The sequence below is a fragment of the Apis dorsata genome, unplaced genomic scaffold (assembly GCF_000469605.1).
Source record: "Apis dorsata unplaced genomic scaffold, Apis dorsata 1.3 scaffold_307, whole genome shotgun sequence".
NCBI lineage: Eukaryota > Metazoa > Arthropoda > Insecta > Hymenoptera > Apidae > Apis > Apis dorsata.
This window is the reverse complement of record NW_006263579.1, coordinates 231362-237539: the sequence shown is the minus strand read 5'-3', so window position 1 is coordinate 237539 and position 6178 is coordinate 231362. Positions and strand designations below refer to the sequence as shown.

The following is a 6178-nucleotide window of genomic DNA, read 5'->3' as shown; positions in this document are numbered from 1 at the left end:
AAAAAAAAAAAAAAAAAAAAGAAGAAAAAGAAACGAAAAGGGGGAAAAACGCGATACGCGGAATAATATGACGGCTCACCGATCATCGTAGACGAAACCCGCTTGCAGGGTGTTGCAATAGAGGGCCGTGGCGACGAGGGCGCAGGCTACGGCTAGGATATCCATGTCACATCGTGGCGAGGACGGTGGCGACGGCAGCGATGTCGACGGTAGTAGCGGCGGCGGCCTCTTAACTTGTTGCACGTCCGCGGGCCTTCCTCCTCCACCTCCACCTCCTGCCTCCTCCGATATGCTTCCTGGTCCTTCTTCGCCTCTCTCTCTCTCTCTCTCTGCTCCTCTCCTCCCCTCTCCTCTCCGCGCGCTTTCGAGCGAGCTTGCCTTCCTCCCCTACCTCGCCAACGACCGGCCGCGAGTGCGATTCCGACCACGATCGCGACCACGACCGCGGCCAAACGGACTGGATTAACCGCAAACCCCGAAGACTACAGGTGACCGATCGCCACCCCTTTCGAGAACGACGCAGGAACGCGTGCAACTCTTGGATCCCGCCACGTGGATCCTCTTTCCATCCTCCATGAGCCGACCGAGATTATCCTGTGAGAGTGAAAATAATAAGCAGGGGGCATGTTTCATCGTGGTGAGCGGGGGAATGTGTGAAGGGAGGAAGAGGCGAAGGATAATGGAGGAGGGGGAGGGGGAGAGGACAACAGGTGTTAAAGGAAGGGATTCGAAGATTTCTTCTCGCGGCGAGTCAAGAGGAGATCGTAGCAGGGTTGTTCCTTCTCCCTCCCGATAACCGTTCTCGGCGTTCTCGTTTCAATGCTCCAATTGCCACGATTAATCGCTATAGCGGATAATTAATTGCGCGCAAGGGGCTGCGTGAAGCGTATATTCGTCACGAGTATTGTTTCAACAGTGTGGCAGTTGGTGCAGCCGGTGATGCTACGCTTAGTCGCGGTGTACGCGATTGTGTGCATATACATCTCCACCTGCTCCGCGGATATATTCTCGCGGAATTTTCGATTAACCAAACGGACGTGTCGTCAATGTATCGCGTTGTCGTTCGGTCGCCGAGAGAGAAAGAGAGAGAGAGAGAGAATAACGCGTCGCTTGGTTCAGAAATATACGTAACAAAAAACGCGATATAATTTCATTGCCTCCCTTCTTTCCCTTCTTCTCCGTGAAATTTTCATCGCGCTTCATGCGCGATCCGTTCCGCCACGCGTATCCGTTGTTCCCCTTTTCAGCTTTTAATAAATAACCCGGGGACAAATTAACGTTAAACACGAGCGTCGAATCGATCTACGATTAATATTAAACGGGTGTCGACGAGGGGAGAGGAAAAAAAAAGAAGAAGAAAGGGAGAGGGGGGGGAAAAAAACGCAATCACGACGGAACCTCTAATCAGCCCGCCGCCAATCTCTCAGCTACTTAACCGCCTCCCCACGTCGCGTAAAGCGCCACGGCCGGAGTCGATCGAAAATCGGCAGAGGAGGGGGGAGCGGCCCGGAACGAAGCACGAGTAAACAATTCCGCGCACGAAATGGCCACCGCTGGACGATTATATATAGAGAAGGGAAGAGTCGGAGTCTATGAGGCGACGTATATTACGCTGCACACGTGCACACCATTCGAACAACCGCCCAACGAAACGACCTTCTTCGTCCACCTTCTTCCGCTCGNAGGGGATGAAACTGAGGAGAGAGATGTAACTCGAGCGAGTCTCCGCCGCGATACCGTACGCGAGGTTCGCGATTTCTAGAATAACGCGCTCGAATCGCATCGCGTCCACACCCGAGCCTTGTTTCCCTTGTAATCGGCACTCGTTCGATCGCGACGATCAATTACGTAATAACGACCCTAGTGTAGAAAGAGAGAAAGAGAAAGGAAGAAACGTTTCTTGGGTTGAGAGAAAAGAGAGACAGAGAGAGAAAAAAATACCACCTTCCGGTGGCCGTAATGTAAACGTGCGGCGAGCGTGCGGACGTGTGCGGGGGCAAGGCATACCCTGTTATTTGTCCCACGCGGCGGGCAGATTAAGATAATGGGCTAATGCGGGCCCACCGCGCGCGCCACGTTGTACCCGGCGACCGATGGTGGCAGCTGGACATCGCCGTGTCGGTGCGGGGGGAGGGGGGAGAGGAGTAGAGATACGATGACCGGCGGCCACGCGATCCTCCCGGACAAGCTCCCGGTTATAACGCGCCTCGTTGCGAATTATCGTGCGAAGTGATCAACGGGCATGCGCACTCGAGTCCCGAAGGCGCCCTCGAATCGAAGCCAACTTCTCGCTCCGCGGAGCGAGAAGCGTTGCACACCTGCGTTGTTACACGCCACGAGGACGTATATGTGTGTGTATATATATATTCGTATCAAGGATTCGCTCGTTTCTTTCGCGCTCACTGCTCCACGATTTCGAAACGCACGTCGATATCGTTTTCACCGTCGTCGAGCATTCGTTTCGGAGAGAAGAAGAGAGAAAGAGAGAGAGAGAAAGAGAGAGAGAGATGAAGGAGCGGTTTTTCTTCTCCGTTCTCGTTCGAGCGTTCGATTCGAACGAGAAAGTAGGTGGCGNNGAGAGATGACGAAGTTTAAAGGACAGGAAGGTTTTTGCCGAGGCCACCGGGGGGCTCGAGTTCACGAGATGAAACCCGCCCTCGAGAGTTTCACGCCTCTAACGGTTGGCTTAAAAACTGTTAGAGGTACAAAAAGCTTTTTTCCCCGGCCAGTTCTCGGATTTAGATTAAAAAACTTAACGAAAGGGAAGGGAAAAAAAAACATACACGTACACACAGAGACACACACGTATACATACACACTTTTGTCTCTCGCTCTTGGTTATTAAAATTGTACGAATCATTCTTTCGATTCCTTCTTTCTTCCTCCTTTCTCCTCGAAAGGGAAAACCGCCAGGGAAAAAAAAAAAAAAAAAAAAAGAAAGAAAGAACACGCGTTTCCACTTAGAGGAAGGAAAGATTGACACGAGTAACGCCGTCACTTTGTTGGAAAGATTTCCACCTCCCCTCCCTCGCTACTTTTACACACGACGCAACTTTGTTTCCGGTTCACGGCGATAATATCGATATGATGGCGCGAGACGAGTCAAGAACGAATCTCGATTTCTCCGTCGTTGGAAATTGAACGTCATCGCGATTTCATTCGAAGGAAATTAATTCTGATGCGAGGAGGAGGGAGGTGTTTGCACGCGTTGGAATATCTAGGTTACGCTCCAACTACCAAAGGGGGAGGAAAATAATAGTGGGAGGGAAGAAAAAGAAGAAGAGAAACGGGCGTTCTCGATGGATCTGACGGGTTTGACGACCGTAAAATCCTACCTGTTACCTCTTCTTCGTTCCGCACACGTTCTTTTCGGGATCGGGATCGGCCGCGCGAAATATCGTAAACGCGGGAAATTGGTAACGGTTTTGGATTCCATTCGAAGGAATCGCCACCCCTCGAATCGTGTTTCGAGGGGGGATCGTTTCCGCTTCCGGAGGATTAACGAATTTTCGTCGGACAGAACGCGGGTAACGAAACGCGAATTGCTCGAATTAGAAACAATTTTTCGATGATCGACGAATCACGGGGGTGGTGATCCGTGGAAAATGGTAGGCGGGGGACGCGTACACACGGAACGACATTCGGACGTCGCGTCGGGAAAGGGAAAAAAAAAAAAAAAAAAACAAGAGACAGAGAGAAATACGGGGAATCCAAGCGCGTCGAAATACAATTTGACGAAGCGAATTTCACCGAACAATAGAAAAACCGTGATTTCTGAATAAAATTCTATAACGCGTTTGATATAACGCGGACAACCTCCGTAAATATTATTTCGATCGCGGCCTTCCAGATAAATACCCGTCTTTGAGCGAACGATCGGATCGAGGCTTTCGGGAAATCCCCCTTTCTCTCTCTCTCCATATATATATATCTCTCTCCCCGGTTGATACTATTATATAGGTATCCGCGGACAGCGTTTTAATCGGCGAATTGGTATGAACGGGAAAGGGGTACGGAGGGGGGAGGGAAAATAAAAATTGGTCGATAACCGGTATCAACGATAGTGATTATCGATCGACACGCGCATTTTCGACGCGTTGTCGCGAGGGAATGGAACTCGCTCGTTCCACGTAACTCGTTCGCTATCGAAAACTGGCGCGTTACCGCGTTGCCGAGATTTTTCCGATATCCGTGCCGCGGGCTCCACGAGCGGCGCGGAAAATTCAACGCCATTATTCGAGCACGCTGTTNGAACGAGCACACGACCGTGCGTTCGTTGGCTGGCCTCGGCGTCCCCTGTGTGTACACGCTCGGACGCCGTTGTAACTACAGGCCGAATGTTGTTAACAACTGGTATCGAGAGTAGGTTCAACACGGCGCGGTGAAATCTACGAGGCACGGTTTTCACGCGCGCCGCAACAGCTCCGCATCCGAATCGAGACGATCCCAAACTCGATTCAACCCCTTTTCGAAAAATGGACGATCCAACGTGTACGCTCCATCTTTTTACTTTCCTGTCTTCAATCGTAGATCGCGTCTCAAGTCCTTTTTTTTTCGTCGCGAACAAATTTTCTATTCTTCGCTATTTCCAAAGAGACTCGATGACACGAAAAATTTTCAAAAAACGAAACTTCTGATCCTCGAGATCGCGCGACATATCAACCACGGAAGAGCGAATTAGCTTTCGCGTGTTTCGAGTACAACAACAGGTCTCCGCCCTTCTTTTCGAGTTAATAATTCGATCGACTCGTTGAAACGCGCGATACCGCTCTATCGTCGAACAACAACAATAACGACGAATTTGTTAGGGAGAATCAACGTGGATAATATCGGTTAATTGGGCGATAATTAAGTAATAATTTATTGGCACGGGGCCCGGGCGGATCCGATCGAGGTGGACGTGATACGTGAGGTTGGACGAACGGTAAAATCTGGCCAATTGACAGCCGACTAAATTTTGCCCAATTACAGGATATATATAACACATTACTTTTCAATCACGAGCAGTTTCGTTTATTATTATTAATTCGGCGGGAATTATTGAAAAGGCGCCGCGATTCATCCGATTCCTCCTCGGCCGCCGGCCGAGTAACCGAATAGCGAAGGAGGCCGACCAAGAACAATGGTAAGAAGTGGGACGCGAACAATAAAGTGCGAATCAAAGGGGTTATTTGCGGAGACCTATTTTCGCCTATGACTGGATGGATTTTTTTCCTCCCCTCCCCTTTTCTTTCTCTCCTTTTTCCCCTTCTCTTTTCTTCTCTTTTCTTTTCTTTCCCCTTTTTTTTCTCGAATTCCGAACCGATAAAGGGCAACGCCACTTATCGATCCACCTTTGTGCGACCGAACACAACGATGGATTAAATATTTCCATCGCGGTCCACCCCTGCTCGACCGACTATTAAGCAATGCGGGGCAAAAGCGGAAATCGATGAGGCCAGGAGATTTCGATTTCCACGGATCGGAAGGAGGAGGCGGGCGAGGGAAGGAAAGCGCGCTTCGGCTCGACGGTTGTCAAATCCGGTTGAAAAATCGTCGAAATATCGAGGCGAGGTCGTTAATAAAGATTAAATCTTAACGAGGTGGGGTAATGTACTTTTTCGATGATGAGTCGGAAAGATCCGGCCGGAGAAGGGCTAATCCATCCACGATACCTTTGAAAATTCATCGAGTTATCAAAGGGCTGTATCCTGTGGCCAGCAAAACCGGCTTCATTACCGGCGAAAAGGTTAATTAATTTCCCGGCGAAATTTAATTAATTGAACGAGCGAAAATTTATTTCCTGTATCCAGCCGCCACGAGCATCCGCCAATGTTCGCTATTTCGACGATATTGCGTCCGTCGATTAGCGATTCGGTTTCAGCGGCCGATCGTGTTCCGCGTTCGCAATTTCGTTTCGACTCGTTTCGATCGGGACGAAATACGAAAAAAGAAAGAAAGAAAGAAAGAAAGAAAGGAAAGAAAAACTGCACCTCCTCCCCCCCAAAACCGATCGCGTTTGTTCGAAAAGTTTTCCAATTATATAACGAGAGAGGATCCATCCATCCATCCATCCATCCATCCCTCCTCCCTGCACGACCACTTTCTCCAACACGCGATAGCTGTAAAAGCGATTCTTCGGGCGGTAATCGGCGGTGGAAAATTCCGCAAGGCAACACTTCGTTCTCAGTCGCCAGTC

The 6178-nt window shown here is 49.9% G+C and overlaps 1 long non-coding RNA gene across 1 annotated transcript in view; it reads right to left on the bottom strand.

Annotated features, from left to right (window-relative positions):
* Positions 1 to 85: 85 nt before the first annotated feature.
* The window catches only part of LOC102672018, a 20582-nt gene continuing 14489 nt past the window's right edge, over positions 86 to 6178 (bottom strand). The window contains exon 3 of the long non-coding RNA XR_422039.2: positions 86 to 279. This is a non-coding gene — a long non-coding RNA (uncharacterized LOC102672018). The remainder of the gene's footprint in view (positions 280 to 6178) is intronic.